This window comes from Crinia signifera, chromosome 7 (assembly GCF_055691185.1).
Source record: "Crinia signifera chromosome 7, ASM5569118v1, whole genome shotgun sequence".
NCBI classification, from domain to species: Eukaryota; Metazoa; Chordata; class Amphibia; order Anura; family Myobatrachidae; genus Crinia; species Crinia signifera.
Genome location: NC_139223.1, coordinates 107494880 through 107507091, shown reverse-complemented (window position 1 = coordinate 107507091; position 12212 = coordinate 107494880). Strand labels below are relative to the sequence as shown.

Below are 12212 nucleotides of genomic sequence, written 5' to 3'. Positions count from 1 at the left end.
CAACTAAACAGTGTTGAGCCTCTTTAGTAGTTTAATTTAAGATCCCCTGCTAATATCATGTCCTGTAGGTCTTTTTACATTGCCAACACATGATTTTTTTCAGTAAGCAAAAACAGTTATGAAACTTTTTTATTAGCTTACCTGGTGATAGAAGTAGAAGAGGGAAAAAAAGTGCCTGTATCTCACCTACAGCCATACGACATTGGATATGCCCAATCTCGTCTGATCTTGGAAGCTAAGCAGTGTTGGGCCTGGTTAGTACTTGGGTGGTAGACCACGTGGGAACACCAGGTGCTGTAGGTTTTTTCACATTACTGGCAAATTGTTTTTATTCTCTAGCTATTTAAATTGGAAACTTTTTCTTTTTATTGCCTGTAGAGACATTTGTAAGAGCTCAAACAGACACAATAGCCATCACCTAAAGACTTACCACACTGTTTAGGCCCAATTCCAACTGCTTTTGGCAGCTAAACAGTGTTGAGCCTCTTTAGTAGTTTAATTTAAGATCCCCTGCTAATATCATGTCCTGTAGGTCTTTTTACATTACCAACACATGATTTTTTTCAGTAAGCAAAAACAGTTAGGAAGCTTTTTTATTAGCTTACCTGGTGATAGAAGAGAAGAGGGCAAAAAAGAGCATGTATCTCACCTACAGCCATACCACATTGGATAGGCCCAATCTTGTCTGATCTTGGAAGCTAAGCAGTGTTGGGCCTGGTTAGTACTTGGGTGGGAGACCACATGGGAACACCTGGTGCTGTAGGTTTTTTCACATTACTGGCAAATTGTTTTTATTCTCTAGCTATTTAAATTGGAAACTTTTTCTTTCTATTGCCAGTACAGACATTTGGAAGAGTTTAAACAGACACAATAGCCATCACCTAAAGACTTACCACACTGTTTAGGCCCAATTCCAACTGCTTTTGGCAGCTAAACAGTGTATGAGCCTCTTTAGTAGTTTAATTTAAGATCCCCTGCTAATATCATGTCCTGTAGGTCTTTTTACATTACCAACACATGATTTTTTTCAGTAAGCAAAAACAGTTAGGAAGCTTTTTTATTAGCTTACCTGGTGATAGAAGAGAAGAGGGAAAAAAAGAGCATGTATCTCAGCTACAGCCATACCACATTGGATAGGCCCAATCTCGTCTGATCTTGGAAGCTAAGCAGTGTTGGGCCTGGTTAGTACTTGGGTGGGAGACCACATGGGAACACCTGGTGCTGTAGGTTTTTTCACATTACTGGCAAATTGTTTTTATTCTCTATCTATTTAAATTGGAAACTTTTTCTTTTTATTGCCAGCACAGACATTTAGAAGAGGTCAAACATACACAATAGCCATCACCTAAAGACTTACCACACTGTTTAGGCCCAATTCCAACTGCTTTTGGCAGCTAAACAGTGTTGAGCCTCTTTAGTAGTTTAATTTAAGATCCCCTGCTAATATCATGTCCTGTAGGTCTTTTTACATTGCCAACACATGATTTTTTTCAGTAAGCAAAAACAGTTACGAAACTTTTTTATTAGCTTACCTGGTGATAGAAGTAGAAGAGGGCAAAAAAGTGCCTGTATGTCACCTACAGCCATACCACATTGGATATGCCAAATCTCGTCTGATCTTGGAAGCTAAGCAGTGTTGGTCCTGTTTAGTACTTGGGTGGGAGACCACATGGGAACACCAGGTGCTGTAGGTTTTTTCACATTACTGGCAAATTGTTTTTATTCTCTAGCTATTTAAATTGGAAACTTTTTCTTTTTATTGCCTGTAGAGACATTTGTAAGAGCTCAAACAGACACAATAGCCATCACCTAAAGACTTACCACACTGTTTAGGCCCAATTCCAACTGCTTTTGGCAGCTAAACAGTGTTGAGCCTCTTCAGTAGTTTAATTTAAGATCCCCTGCTAATATCATGTCCTGTAGGTCTTTTTACATTACCAACACATGATTTTTTTCAGTAAGCAAAAACAGTTAGGAAGCTTTTTTATTAGCTTACCTGGTGATAGAAGAGAAGAGGGCAAAAAAGAGCATGTATCTCACCTACAGCCATACCACATTGGATAGGCCCAATCTCGTCTGATCTTGGAAGCTAAGCAGTGTTGGGCCTGGTTAGTACTTGGGTGGGAGACCACATGGGAACACCAGGTGCTGTAGGTTTTTTCACATTACTGGCAAATTGTTTTTATTCTCTAGCTATTTAAATTGGAAACTTTTTCTTTTTATTGCCTGTAGAGACATTTGTAAGAGGTCAAACAGACACAATAGCCATCACCTAAAGACTTACCACACTGTTTAGGCCGAATTCCAACTGCTTTTGGAAGCTAAACAGTGTTGAGCCTCTTTAGTAGTTTAATTTAAGATCCCCTGCTAATATCATGTCCTGTAGGTCTTTTTACATTACCAACACATGATTTTTTTCAGTAAGCAAAAACAGTTAGGAAGCTTTTTTATTAGCTTACCTGGTGATAGAAGAGAAGAGGGCAAAAAAGAGCATGTATCTCACCTACAGCCATACCACATTGGATAGGCCCAATCACGTCTGATCTTGGAAGCTAAGCAGTGTTGGGCCTGGTTAGTACTTGGGTGGGAGACCACATGGGAACACCTGGTGCTGTAGGTTTTTTCACATTACTGGCAAATTGTTTTTATTCTCTATCTATTTAAATTGGAAACTTTTTCTTTTTATTGCCAGCACAGACATTTAGAAGAGGTCAAACATACACAATAGCCATCACCTAAAGACTTACCACACTGTTTAGGCCCTATTCCAACTACTTTTGGCAACTAAACAGTGTTGAGCCTCTTTAGTAGTTTAATTTAAGATCCCCTGCTAATATCATGTCCTGTAGGTCTTTTTACATTGCCAACACATGATTTTTTTCAGTAAGCAAAAACAGTTATGAAACTTTTTTATTAGCTTACCTGGTGATAGAAGTAGAAGAGGGAAAAAAGTGCCTGTATCTCACCTACAGCCATACGACATTGGATATGCCCAATCTCGTCTGATCTTGGAAGCTAAGCAGTGTTGGGCCTGGTTAGTACTTGGGTGGTAGACCACGTGGGAACACCAGGTGCTGTAGGTTTTTTCACATTACTGGCAAATTGTTTTTATTCTCTAGCTATTTTAATTGGAAACTTTTTTCTTTTTATTGCCTGTAGAGACATTTGTAAGAGGTCAAACAGACACAATAGCCATCACCTAAAGACTTACCACACTGTTTAGGCCCAATTCCAACTGCTTTTGGCAGCTAAACAGTGTTGAGCCTCTTTAGTAGTTTAATTTAAGATCCCCTGCTAATATCATGTCCTGTAGGTCTTTTTACATTACCAACACATGATTTTTTTCAGTAAGCAAAAACAGTTACGAAACTTTTTTATTAGCTTACCTGGTGATAGAAGTAGAAGAGGGCAAAAAAGTGCCTGTATGTCACCTACAGCCATACCACATTGGATATGCCCAATCTCGTCTGATCTTGGAAGCTAAGCAGTGTTGGGCCTGGTTAGTACTTGGGTGGGAGACCACATGGGAACACCTGGTGCTGTAGGTTTTTTCACATTACTGGCAAATTGTTTTTATTCTCTAGCTATTTAAATTGGAAACTTTTTCTTTTTATTGCCTGTAGAGACATTTGTAAGAGCTCAAACAGACACAATAGCCATCACCTAAAGACTTACCACACTGTTTAGGCCCAATTCCAACTGCTTTTGGCAGCTAAACAGTGTTGAGCCTCTTTAGTAGTTTAATTTAAGATCCCCTGCTAATATCATGTCCTGTAGGTCTTTTTACATTACCAACACATGATTTTTTTCAGTAAGCAAAAACAGTTAGGAAGCTTTTTTATTAGCTTACCTGGTGATAGAAGAGAAGAGGGCAAAAAAGAGCATGTATCTCACCTACAGCCATACCACATTGGATAGGCCCAATCTTGTCTGATCTTGGAAGCTAAGCAGTGTTGGGCCTGGTTAGTACTTGGGTGGGAGACCACATGGGAACACCTGGTGCTGTAGGTTTTTTCACATTACTGGCAAATTGTTTTTATTCTCTAGCTATTTAAATTGGAAACTTTTTCTTTCTATTGCCAGTACAGACATTTGGAAGAGTTTAAACAGACACAATAGCCATCACCTAAAGACTTACCACACTGTTTAGGCCCAATTCCAACTGCTTTTGGCAGCTAAACAGTGTATGAGCCTCTTTAGTAGTTTAATTTAAGATCCCCTGCTAATATCATGTCCTGTAGGTCTTTTTACATTACCAAAACATGATTTTTTTCATTAAGCCAAAACAGTTAGGAAACTTTTTTATTAGCTTACCTGGTGATAGAAGTAGAAGAGGGCAAAAAAGTGAATGTATCTCACCTACAGCCATACCACATTGGATAGGCCCAATCTCGTCTGATCTTGGAAGCTAAGCAGTGTTGGGCCTGGTTAGTACTTGGGTGGGAGACCACATGGGAACACCAGGTGCTGTAGGTTTTTTCACATTACTGGCAAATTGTTTTTATTTTCTATCTATTTAAATTGGAAACTTTTTCTTTTTATTGCCAGCACAGACATTTAGAAGAGGTCAAACATACACAATAGCCATCACCTAAAGACTTACCACACTGTTTAGGCCCAATTCCAACTGCTTTTGGCAGCTAAACAGTGTTGAGCCTCTTTAGTAGTTTAATTTAAGATCCCCTGCTAATATCATGTCCTGTAGGTCTTTTTACATTACCAACACATGATTTTTTTCAGTAAGCAAAAACAGTTAGGAAGCTTTTTTATTAGCTTACCTGGTGATAGAAGAGAAGAGGGAAAAAAAGAGCATGTATCTCAGCTACAGCCATACCACATTGGATAGGCCCAATCTCGTCTGATCTTGGAAGCTAAGCAGTGTTGGGCCTGGTTAGTACTTGGGTGGGAGACCACATGGGAACACCTGGTGCTGTAGGTTTTTTCACATTACTGGCAAATTGTTTTTATTCTCTATCTATTTAAATTGGAAACTTTTTCTTTTTATTGCCAGCACAGACATTTAGAAGAGGTCAAACATACACAATAGCCATCACCTAAAGACTTACCACACTGTTTAGGCCCAATTCCAACTGCTTTTGGCAGCTAAACAGTGTTGAGCCTCTTTAGTAGTTTAATTTAAGATCCCCTGCTAATATCATGTCCTGTAGGTCTTTTTACATTGCCAACACATGATTTTTTTCAGTAAGCAAAAACAGTTACGAAACTTTTTTATTAGCTTACCTGGTGATAGAAGTAGAAGAGGGCAAAAAAGTGCCTGTATGTCACCTACAGCCATACCACATTGGATATGCCAAATCTCGTCTGATCTTGGAAGCTAAGCAGTGTTGGGCCTGGTTAGTATTTGGGTGGGAGACCACATGGGAACACCAGGTGCTGTAGGTTTTTTCACATTACTGGCAAATTGTTTTTATTCTCTAGCTATTTAAATTGGAAACTTTTTCTTTTTATTGCCTGTAGAGACATTTGTAAGAGCTCAAACAGACACAATAGCCATCACCTAAAGACTTACCACACTGTTTAGGCCCAATTCCAACTGCTTTTGGCAGCTAAACAGTGTTGAGCCTCTTCAGTAGATTAATTTAAGATCCCCTGCTAATATCATGTCCTGTAGGTCTTTTTACATTACCAACACATGATTTTTTTCAGTAAGCAAAAACAGTTAGGAAGCTTTTTTATTAGCTTACCTGGTGATAGAAGAGAAGAGGGCAAAAAAGAGGATGTATCTCACCTACAGCCATACCACATTGGATAGGCCTGATCTTGGAAGCTAAGCAGTGTTGGGCCTGGTTAGAACTTGGGTGGGAGACCACATGGGAACACCTGGTGCTGTAGGTTTTTAACATTACTGGCAAATTGTTTTTATTCTCTAGCTATTTAAATTGGAAACTTTTTCTTTTTATTGCCAGTACAGACATTTGGAAGAGGTCAAACAGACACAATAGCCATCACCTAAAGACTTACCACACTGTTTAGGCCCAATTCCAACTGCTTTTGGCAGCTAAACAGTGTATGAGCCTCTTTAGTAGTTTAATTTAAGATCCCCTGCTAATATCATGTCCTGTAGGTCTTTTTACATTGCCAACACATGATTTTTTTCAGTAAGCAAAAACAGTTACGAAACTTTTTTATTAGCTTACCTGGTGATAGAAGTAGAAGAGGGCAAAAAAGTGCCTGTATCTCCCCTACAGCCATACCACATTGGATATGCCCAATCTCGTCTGATCTTGGAAGCTAAGCAGTGTTGGGCCTGGTTAGTACTTGGGTGGGAGACCACATGGGAACAACAGGTGCTGTAGGTTTTTTCACATTACTGGCAAATTGTTTTTATTCTCTAGCTATTTAAATTGGAAACTTTTTCTTTTTATTGCCAGTACAGACATTTGGAAGAGTTTAAACAGACACAATAGCCATCACCTAAAGACTTACCACACTGTTTAGGCCCAATTCCAACTGCTTTTGGCAGCTAAACAGTGTATGAGCCTCTTTAGTAGTTTAATTTAAGATCCCCTGCTAATATCATGTCCTGTAGGTCTTTTTACATTACCAAAACATGATTTTTTTCATTAAGCCAAAACAGTTAGGAAACTTTTTTATTAGCTTACCTGGTGATAGAAGTAGAAGAGGGCAAAAAAGTGCATGTATCTCACCTACAGCCATACCATATTGGATAGGCCCAATCTCGTCTGATCTTGGAAGCTAAGCACTGTTGGGCCTGGTTAGTACTTGGGTGGGAGACCACATGGGAACTCCAGGTGCTGTAGGTTTTTTCACATTACTGGCAAATTGTTTTTATTCTCTATCTATTTAAATTGGAAACTTTTTCTTTTTATTGCCAGCACAGACATTTAGAAGAGGTCAAACATACACAATAGCCATCACCTAAAGACTTACCACACTGTTTAGGCCCAATTCCAACTGCTTTTGGCAGCTAAACAGTGTTGAGCCTCTTTAGTAGTTTAATTTAAGATCCCCTGCTAATATCATGTTATGTAGGTCTTTTTACATTGCCAACACATGATTTTTTTCAGTAAGCAAAAACAGTTACGAAACTTTTTTATTAGCTTACCTGGTGATAGAAGTAGAAGAGGGCAAAAAAGTGCCTGTATCTCACCTACAGCCATACCACATTGGATATGCCCAATCTCGTCTGATCTTGGAAGCTAAGCAGTGTTGGGCCTGGTTAGTACTTGGGTGGGAGACCACATGGGAACAACAGGTGCTGTAGGTTTTTTCACATTACTGGCAAATTGTTTTTATTCTCTAGCTATTTAAATTGGAAACTTTTTCTTTTTATTGCCAGTACAGACATTTGGAAGAGTTTAAACAGACACAATAGCCATCACCTAAAGACTTACCACACTGTTTAGGCCCAATTCCAACTGCTTTTGGCAGCTAAACAGTGTATGAGCCTCTTTAGTAGTTTAATTTAAGATCCCCTGCTAATATCATGTCCTGTAGGTCTTTTTACATTACCAAAACATGATTTTTTTCATTAAGCCAAAACAGTTAGGAAACTTTTTTATTAGCTTACCTGGTGATAGAAGTAGAAGAGGGCAAAAAAGTGCATGTATCTCACCTACAGCCATACCATATTGGATAGGCCCAATCTCGTCTGATCTTGGAAGCTAAGCACTGATGGGCCTGGTTAGTACTTGGGTGGGAGACCACATGGGAACTCCAGGTGCTGTAGGTTTTTTCACATTACTGGCAAATTGTTTTTATTCTCTATCTATTTAAATTGGAAACTTTTTCTTTTTATTGCCAGCACAGACATTTAGAAGAGGTCAAACATACACAATAGCCATCACCTAAAGACTTACCACACTGTTTAGGCCCAATTCCAACTGCTTTTGGCAGCTAAACAGTGTTGAGCCTCTTTAGTAGTTTAATTTAAGATCCCCTGCTAATATCATGTTATGTAGGTCTTTTTACATTGCCAACACATGATTTTTTTCAGTAAGCAAAAACAGTTACGAAACTTTTTTATTAGCTTACCTGGTGATAGAAGTAGAAGAGGGAAAAAAGTGCCTGTATCTCACCTACAGCCATACCACATTGGATATGCCCAATCTTGTCTGATCTTGGAAGCTAAGCAGTGTTGGGCCTGGTTAGTACTTGGGTGGGAGACCTCGTGGGAACACCAGGTGCTGTAGGTTTTTTCACATTACTGGCAAATTGTTTTTATTCTCTAGCTATTTAAATTGGAAACTTTTGCTTTTTATTGCCTGTAGAGACATTTGTAAGAGGTCAAACAGACACAATAGCCATCACCTAAAGACTTACCACACTGTTTAGGCCCAATTCCAACTGCTTTTGGCAGCTAAACAGTGTTGAGCCTCTTTAGTAGTTTAATTTAAGATCCCCTGCTAATATCATGTCCTGTAGGTCTTTTTACATTACCAACACATGATTTTTTTCAGTAAGCAAAAACAGTTAGGAAGCTTTTTTATTAGCTTACCTGGTGATAGAAGAGAAGAGGGCAAAAAAGAGCATGTATCTCACCTACAGCCATACCACATTGGATAGGCCCAATCTCGTCTGATCTTGGAAGCTAAGCAGTGTTGGGCCTGGTTAGAACTTGGGTGGGAGACCACATGGGAACACCTGGTGCTGTAGGTTTTTAACATTACTGGCAAATTGTTTTTATTCTCTAGCTATTTAAATTGGAAACTTTTTCTTTTTATTGCCAGTACAGACATTTGGAAGAGGTCAAACAGACACAATAGCCATCACCTAAAGACTTACCACACTGTTTAGGCCCAATTCCAACTGCTTTTGGCAGCTAAACAGTGTATGAGCCTCTTTAGTAGTTTAATTTAAGATCCCCTGCTAATATCATGTCCTGTAGGTCTTTTTACATTGCCAACACATGATTTTTTTCAGTAAGCAAAAACAGTTACGAAACTTTTTTATTAGCTTACCTGGTGATAGAAGTAGAAGAGGGCAAAAAAGTGCCTGTATCTCACCTACAGCCATACCACATTGGATATGCCCAATCTCGTCTGATCTTGGAAGCTAAGCAGTGTTGGGCCTGGTTAGTACTTGGGTGGGAGACCACATGGGAACAACAGGTGCTGTAGGTTTTTTCACATTACTGGCAAATTGTTTTTATTCTCTAGCTATTTAAATTGGAAACTTTTTCTTTTTATTGCCTGTAGAGACATTTGTAAGAGGTCAAACAGACACAATAGCCATCACCTAAAGACTTACCACACTGTTTAGGCCCAATTCCAACTGCTTTTGGCAGCTAAACAGTGTATGAGCCTCTTTAGTAGTTTAATTTAAGATCCCCTGCTAATATCATGTCCTGTAGGTCTTTTTACATTGCCAACACATGATTTTTTTCAGTAAGCAAAAACAGTTACGAAACTTTTTTATTAGCTTACCTGGTGATAGAAGTAGAAGAGGGCAAAAAAGTGCCTGTATCTCACCTACAGCCATACCACATTGGATATGCCCAATCTCGTCTGATCTTGGAAGCTAAGCAGTGTTGGGCCTGGTTAGTACTTGGGTGGGAGACCACATGGGAACAACAGGTGCTGTAGGTTTTTTCACATTACTGGCAAATTGTTTTTATTCTCTAGCTATTTAAATTGGAAACTTTTTCTTTTTATTGCCTGTAGAGACATTTGTAAGAGGTCAAACAGACACAATAGCCATCACCTAAAGACTTACCACACTGTTTAGGCCCAATTCCAACTGCTTTTGGCAGCTAAACAGTGTTGAGCCTCTTTAGTAGTTTAAATTAAGATCCCCTGCTAATATCATGTCCTGTAGGTCTTTTTACATTGCCAACATATGATTTTTTTCAGTAAGCAAAAACAGTTACGAAACTTTTTTATTAGCTTACCTGGTGATAGAAGTAGAAGAGGGCAAAAAAGTGCCTGTATCTCACCTACAGCCATACCACATTGGATATGCCCAATCTCGTCTGATCTTGGAAGCTAAACAGTGTTGGGCCTGGTTAGTACTTGGGTGGGAGACCACATGGGAACACCAGGTGCTGTAGGTTTTTTCACATTATTGGCAAATTGTTTTTATTCTCTAGCTATTAAAATTGGAAACTTTTTCTTTTTATTGCCTGTAGAGACATTTGTAAGAGGTCAAACAGACACAATAGCCATCACCTAAAGACTTACCACACTGTTTAGGCCCAATTCCAACTGCTTTTGGCAGCTAAACAATGTTGAGCCTCTTTAGTAGTTTCATTTAAGATCCCCTGCTAATATCATGTCCTGTAGGTCTTTTTACATTACCAACACATGATTTTTTTCAGTAAGCAAAAACAGTTAGGAAGCTTTTTTATTAGCTTACCTGGTGATAGAAGAGAAGAGGGCAAAAAAGAGCATGCATCTCACCTACAGCCATACCACATTGGATATGCCCAATCTCGTCTGATCTTGGAAGCTAAGCAGTGTTGGGCCTGGTTAGTACTTGGGTGGGAGACCACATGGGAACACCAGGTGCTGTAGGTTTTTTCACATTACTGGCAAATTGTTTTTATTCTCTAGCTATTTAAATTGGAAACTTTTTCTTTTTATTGCCTGTAGAGACATTTGTAAGAGGTCAAACAGACACAATAGCCATCACCTAAAGACTTACCACACTGTTTAGGCCGAATTCCAACTGCTTTTGGCAGCTAAACAGTGTTGAGCCTCTTTAGTAGTTTAATTTAAGATCCCCTGCTAATATCATGTCCTGTAGGTCTTTTTACATTACCAACACATGATTTTTTTCATTAAGCAAAAACAGTTAGGAAGCTTTTTTATTAGCTTACCTGGTGATAGAAGAGAAGAGGGCAAAAAAGAGCATGTATCTCACCTACAGCCATACCACATTGGATAGGCCCAATCACGTCTGATCTTGGAAGCTAAGCAGTGTTGGGCCTGGTTAGTACTTGGGTGGGAGACCACATGGGAACACCTGGTGCTGTAGGTTTTTTCACATTACTGGCAAATTGTTTTTATTCTCTATCTATTTAAATTGGAAACTTTTTCTTTTTATTGCCAGCACAGACATTTAGAAGAGGTCAAACATACACAATAGCCATCACCTAAAGACTTACCACACTGTTTAGGCCCTATTCCAACTGCTTTTGGCAACTAAACAGTGTTGAGCCTCTTTAGTAGTTTAATTTAAGATCCCCTGCTAATATCATGTCCTGTAGGTCTTTTTACATTGCCAACACATGATTTTTTTCAGTAAGCAAAAACAGTTATGAAACTTTTTTATTAGCTTACCTGGTGATAGAAGTAGAAGAGGGAAAAAAAGTGCCTGTATCTCACCTACAGCCATACGACATTGGATATGCCCAATCTCGTCTGATCTTGGAAGCTAAGCAGTGTTGGGCCTGGTTAGTACTTGGGTGGTAGACCACGTGGGAACACCAGGTGCTGTAGGTTTTTTCACATTACTGGCAAATTGTTTTTATTCTCTAGCTATTTTAATTGGAAACTTTTTCTTTTTATTGCCTGTAGAGACATTTGTAAGAGGTCAAACAGACACAATAGCCATCACCTAAAGACTTACCACACTGTTTAGGCCCAATTCCAACTGCTTTTGGCAGCTAAACAGTGTTGAGCCTCTTTAGTAGTTTAATTTAAGATCCCCTGCTAATATCATGTCCTGTAGGTCTTTTTACATTACCAACACATGATTTTTTTCAGTAAGCAAAAACAGTTAGGAAGCTTTTTTATTAGCTTACCTGGTGATAGAAGAGAAGAGGGCAAAAAAGAGCATGTATCTCACCTACAGCCATACCACATTGGATAGGCCCAATCTCGTCTGATCTTGGAAGCTAAGCAGTGTTGGGCCTGGTTAGAACTTGGGTGGGAGACCACATGGGAACACCTGGTGCTGTAGGTTTTTAACATTACTGGCAAATTGTTTTTATTCTCTAGCTATTTAAATTGGAAACTTTTTCTTTTTATTGCCAGTACAGACATTTGGAAGAGGTCAAACAGACACAATAGCCATCACCTAAAGACTTACCACACTGTTTAGGCCCAATTCCAACTGCTTTTGGCAGCTAAACAGTGTATGAGCCTCTTTAGTAGTTTAATTTAAGATCCCCTGCTAATATCATGTCCTGTAGGTCTTTTTACATTGCCAACACATGATTTTTTTCAGTAAGCAAAAACAGTTACGAAACTTTTTTATTAGCTTACCTGGTGATAGAAGTAGAAGAGGGC

General features: G+C 39.0%; 25 non-coding genes and 1 pseudogene across 25 annotated transcripts; all 26 read left to right on the top strand.

Moving 5' to 3' along the window:
• Positions 1-184: 184 nt before the first annotated feature.
• Positions 185-303, top strand: LOC146023939 (5S ribosomal RNA). Its single transcript, XR_014453339.1, has one exon. It is a non-coding gene; the product is annotated as a 5S ribosomal RNA (ribosomal RNA).
• A 344-nt stretch (positions 304-647) lies between these two features.
• On the top strand, positions 648-766 carry LOC146023710 (5S ribosomal RNA). Its single transcript, XR_014453118.1, has one exon. It is a non-coding gene; the product is annotated as a 5S ribosomal RNA (ribosomal RNA).
• A 345-nt stretch (positions 767-1111) lies between these two features.
• Positions 1112-1230, top strand: LOC146023606 (5S ribosomal RNA). Its single transcript, XR_014453018.1, has one exon. It is a non-coding gene; the product is annotated as a 5S ribosomal RNA (ribosomal RNA).
• Positions 1231-1575: 345 nt separating this feature from the next.
• Positions 1576-1694, top strand: LOC146024493 (5S ribosomal RNA). The gene has a single exon (XR_014453872.1). It is a non-coding gene; the product is annotated as a 5S ribosomal RNA (ribosomal RNA).
• A 344-nt stretch (positions 1695-2038) lies between these two features.
• Positions 2039-2157, top strand: LOC146022091 (5S ribosomal RNA). The gene has a single exon (XR_014451559.1). It is a non-coding gene; the product is annotated as a 5S ribosomal RNA (ribosomal RNA).
• A 344-nt stretch (positions 2158-2501) lies between these two features.
• Positions 2502-2620, top strand: LOC146022818 (5S ribosomal RNA). The gene has a single exon (XR_014452259.1). It is a non-coding gene; the product is annotated as a 5S ribosomal RNA (ribosomal RNA).
• A 344-nt stretch (positions 2621-2964) lies between these two features.
• LOC146023938 (5S ribosomal RNA) lies at positions 2965-3083 on the top strand. The gene has a single exon (XR_014453338.1). It is a non-coding gene; the product is annotated as a 5S ribosomal RNA (ribosomal RNA).
• A 346-nt stretch (positions 3084-3429) lies between these two features.
• LOC146025433 (5S ribosomal RNA) lies at positions 3430-3548 on the top strand. The gene has a single exon (XR_014454131.1). It is a non-coding gene; the product is annotated as a 5S ribosomal RNA (ribosomal RNA).
• Positions 3549-3892: 344 nt separating this feature from the next.
• Positions 3893-4011, top strand: LOC146023709 (5S ribosomal RNA). Its single transcript, XR_014453117.1, has one exon. It is a non-coding gene; the product is annotated as a 5S ribosomal RNA (ribosomal RNA).
• Positions 4012-4357: 346 nt separating this feature from the next.
• LOC146022090 (5S ribosomal RNA) lies at positions 4358-4476 on the top strand. Its single transcript, XR_014451558.1, has one exon. It is a non-coding gene; the product is annotated as a 5S ribosomal RNA (ribosomal RNA).
• Positions 4477-4820: 344 nt separating this feature from the next.
• Positions 4821-4939, top strand: LOC146023605 (5S ribosomal RNA). Its single transcript, XR_014453017.1, has one exon. It is a non-coding gene; the product is annotated as a 5S ribosomal RNA (ribosomal RNA).
• A 345-nt stretch (positions 4940-5284) lies between these two features.
• Positions 5285-5403, top strand: LOC146023753 (5S ribosomal RNA). The gene has a single exon (XR_014453159.1). It is a non-coding gene; the product is annotated as a 5S ribosomal RNA (ribosomal RNA).
• Positions 5404-5747: 344 nt separating this feature from the next.
• LOC146025337 (5S ribosomal RNA) lies at positions 5748-5856 on the top strand (annotated as a pseudogene).
• Positions 5857-6201: 345 nt separating this feature from the next.
• On the top strand, positions 6202-6320 carry LOC146023370 (5S ribosomal RNA). The gene has a single exon (XR_014452791.1). It is a non-coding gene; the product is annotated as a 5S ribosomal RNA (ribosomal RNA).
• A 346-nt stretch (positions 6321-6666) lies between these two features.
• On the top strand, positions 6667-6785 carry LOC146023815 (5S ribosomal RNA). The gene has a single exon (XR_014453218.1). It is a non-coding gene; the product is annotated as a 5S ribosomal RNA (ribosomal RNA).
• Positions 6786-7130: 345 nt separating this feature from the next.
• On the top strand, positions 7131-7249 carry LOC146021637 (5S ribosomal RNA). The gene has a single exon (XR_014451115.1). It is a non-coding gene; the product is annotated as a 5S ribosomal RNA (ribosomal RNA).
• Positions 7250-7595: 346 nt separating this feature from the next.
• Positions 7596-7714, top strand: LOC146024264 (5S ribosomal RNA). The gene has a single exon (XR_014453650.1). It is a non-coding gene; the product is annotated as a 5S ribosomal RNA (ribosomal RNA).
• Positions 7715-8058: 344 nt separating this feature from the next.
• Positions 8059-8177, top strand: LOC146022560 (5S ribosomal RNA). Its single transcript, XR_014452010.1, has one exon. It is a non-coding gene; the product is annotated as a 5S ribosomal RNA (ribosomal RNA).
• Positions 8178-8521: 344 nt separating this feature from the next.
• On the top strand, positions 8522-8640 carry LOC146024437 (5S ribosomal RNA). Its single transcript, XR_014453818.1, has one exon. It is a non-coding gene; the product is annotated as a 5S ribosomal RNA (ribosomal RNA).
• Positions 8641-8985: 345 nt separating this feature from the next.
• LOC146021636 (5S ribosomal RNA) lies at positions 8986-9104 on the top strand. Its single transcript, XR_014451114.1, has one exon. It is a non-coding gene; the product is annotated as a 5S ribosomal RNA (ribosomal RNA).
• Positions 9105-9450: 346 nt separating this feature from the next.
• Positions 9451-9569, top strand: LOC146021635 (5S ribosomal RNA). The gene has a single exon (XR_014451113.1). It is a non-coding gene; the product is annotated as a 5S ribosomal RNA (ribosomal RNA).
• Positions 9570-9914: 345 nt separating this feature from the next.
• On the top strand, positions 9915-10033 carry LOC146021425 (5S ribosomal RNA). Its single transcript, XR_014450912.1, has one exon. It is a non-coding gene; the product is annotated as a 5S ribosomal RNA (ribosomal RNA).
• Positions 10034-10377: 344 nt separating this feature from the next.
• Positions 10378-10496, top strand: LOC146024561 (5S ribosomal RNA). The gene has a single exon (XR_014453936.1). It is a non-coding gene; the product is annotated as a 5S ribosomal RNA (ribosomal RNA).
• A 344-nt stretch (positions 10497-10840) lies between these two features.
• Positions 10841-10959, top strand: LOC146022817 (5S ribosomal RNA). The gene has a single exon (XR_014452258.1). It is a non-coding gene; the product is annotated as a 5S ribosomal RNA (ribosomal RNA).
• A 345-nt stretch (positions 10960-11304) lies between these two features.
• Positions 11305-11423, top strand: LOC146023937 (5S ribosomal RNA). The gene has a single exon (XR_014453337.1). It is a non-coding gene; the product is annotated as a 5S ribosomal RNA (ribosomal RNA).
• Positions 11424-11767: 344 nt separating this feature from the next.
• Positions 11768-11886, top strand: LOC146024435 (5S ribosomal RNA). The gene has a single exon (XR_014453817.1). It is a non-coding gene; the product is annotated as a 5S ribosomal RNA (ribosomal RNA).
• The last annotated feature ends 326 nt before the right edge of the window (positions 11887-12212 follow it).